Source organism: Mus caroli, unplaced genomic scaffold (genome assembly GCF_978045245.1).
Source record: "Mus caroli unplaced genomic scaffold, Mus_caroli_1 scaffold_11, whole genome shotgun sequence".
Taxonomy (NCBI): domain Eukaryota; kingdom Metazoa; phylum Chordata; class Mammalia; order Rodentia; family Muridae; genus Mus; species Mus caroli.
In genome coordinates this window covers 36,603,786-36,606,208 of record NW_028227266.1, presented here as the reverse complement: position 1 = coordinate 36,606,208, position 2,423 = coordinate 36,603,786, and positions in this window count along the sequence as shown.

The window sequence follows — 2,423 nt, the reverse complement described above, 5'->3', positions numbered from 1 at the left end:
GCAGAAAGTCCTAGACACAACAGTTACGTCAGGAATGTAAATATAATTTTTACATATTTTACATATTCCGATTAACACTTTTTTTTTTTTTTTTTTGGTTTTTTGAGACAGGGTTTCTCTGTATAGCCCTGGCTGTCCTGGAACTCACTTTGTAGACCAGGCTGGCCTCGAACTCAGAAATCCACCTGCCTCTGCCTCCCTAGTGCTGGGATTAAAGGCGTGCGCCACCACGCCCAGCTTCCGATTAACACATATTTTTATTGAAATATATAACTAAGGATCAAGAACACCTATCTCCTCCAGAATGCAATTAGGAACATTCAATTTTGGCCAAACTATCAAATTAGAAAAACAAAAACAAAAGAAAAACAACAACAACAACAACAACAAACAAATACAATAACAAAGAAGCAATAACAAAAACAAGCATAAAAGAAAAATGCAACTTCTGATTTCTTCTCTCACTAGTCTGAATATAATAAAGAATACAAAGGACTGCAAACTGTTATAGTTACTTTTGAAATCCATGTGGTGAGGTAAGTAACAACGTACATAACTAAGTAAATAAGTTAGTAAATACGTAAATAAATAAATAATCTACGATATGTCCCTGAAATTTTTACATTCTAAACCATAGTTAACTCTTCAACCATCTTTATTGCACTGCTATTCACCATAGCCAAGTAGTAGACATGACCTAAATAACCTACAAATGATAAACTGAGAATGAAAACACAGTGGAATTCTATTTAGCTATAAAGAAAAATACGATTTTGAAATTTTCATATAATTCAGTAGAACTAGTAAATATTGATTAAGGTCACAAAGAGACAGACAGTAAGTCTCCTTACTACATAAAGCAGATAAAGTCATGGTGGTGGTGGACATTTATTGTTGATAACATGATAGTAGGGTACGGCTGCTATGGAGAGGGAAAAGGTAATATTTGGGGGCCCTTTGGGAACAGGGATGGGAAATCAATGTAGAAGAAGTAATAATCTGTTGGGGCCAGCCTGCGGCTCTCATGTCCGGTTTAGAGCCTGGGAGGCATCTTGGAGCTGAAAGAGAAAAGGGAATCTAGGCGAGTAGAGAAATAATGGAACCAAGACAAGCTAGTCTGCTCAAGGTTCAAATGTTTAATAATAAAATCTGTGCTTATAAAGAGGGGAACCCATCCCCAGTCACGCTAAGTTTCTTGTGAAGTTGTCAGAACAGCCTTTTAGCAGAAACTCACCAAATTCACAGTTTGCAGTTAACTCTTGGAGAATTGGTTAGGCCTCAATTGGGTGGCAGGCAGTGTCACATCAAAGGAGAGGGGTGAAAAGTAGCACAGCATGCGGCCCTGCCTCAGTGGTCAATGGTCTGAACCAGTCTGCCTAGGCTGAAGCAGGGTACATTTCCCCCCCTTTAAATAATATTTTAAAAAAAAACTGGACTGAGGCATAAAATTTATTTATACTCCATAGTCTTGATCAGGAATTATGGTGGCTGGCAATCCCGCCTGTCTTAGGAAATCTTAGAACTTCTCGAATCATCCTTATCCATCATAGGAGGACACTCCCAGCTTGTTTGTGTTTATTTTACAGAAAACATGGCTCTGTGGTGTATTAGCTACCATGTCCTCTTGGCATGTACCCCTGTCTTAGATTGGTATGATCCCGAGATCTGGGTGCCCGTCATTGACTGTCAGACCCTCATAGCACACCATACTCCCAGTTCTGACCAAACCCACAATATGCACTTAAAATTCTTCTTGATGAAGAATAAAAACTGCCACCTGTGCTGTTGGAGGCAAGGTTTTACTCCTGCTGCAGTCAGGCTGAACTGCATGGCTGACCTGCTTGAGAAACAAAGATGGGGCAGTGAAAAGGAACAGTATAAAAGCTTCTTTGTGGCAGACCAGCACTGGGGTGGCTGGGGCGCGGGGTCTGCTGACACCTGCCAGCTACCCACGACACCCGCCACAGGATCTTGAGAATTCTGGTGTGTGGAACACAGCTTCTGCTCCAGTCCAATCACGCGGGACCTGAGACTGCTGTGGTTGGGGAGGCAGAGTTTGGATTTGACTCATGTTAGGGATATGTGCGTTTTAATTGGGATTAGTTCTACCAGTATTCATCCAGTATGGGAGTGTTCTTATAATCCAATCTAATCACTTTTAAACAGATTAAATAATGTCCAAATTTCCTAAAATGGCCAAGAAGCCTCTCTGATAGTGACTTTAAAAAAAATCTTATGAGTGTATATCTGTGTGTAGATGTGTGGCTATGTCTGAGTGCAGGGCTGGCAGAGGCCCTTTGAGGGCATGAGGTCGCTGGATCAGGAATTAAAGATGGGTTAAAGAAAAAAAAAAGCTTCTTTGTGGAAACCCAAGGACTTTATTCAGTTGCAAATTAGCAATGATCAAGCTCAGGCTCTGGCCT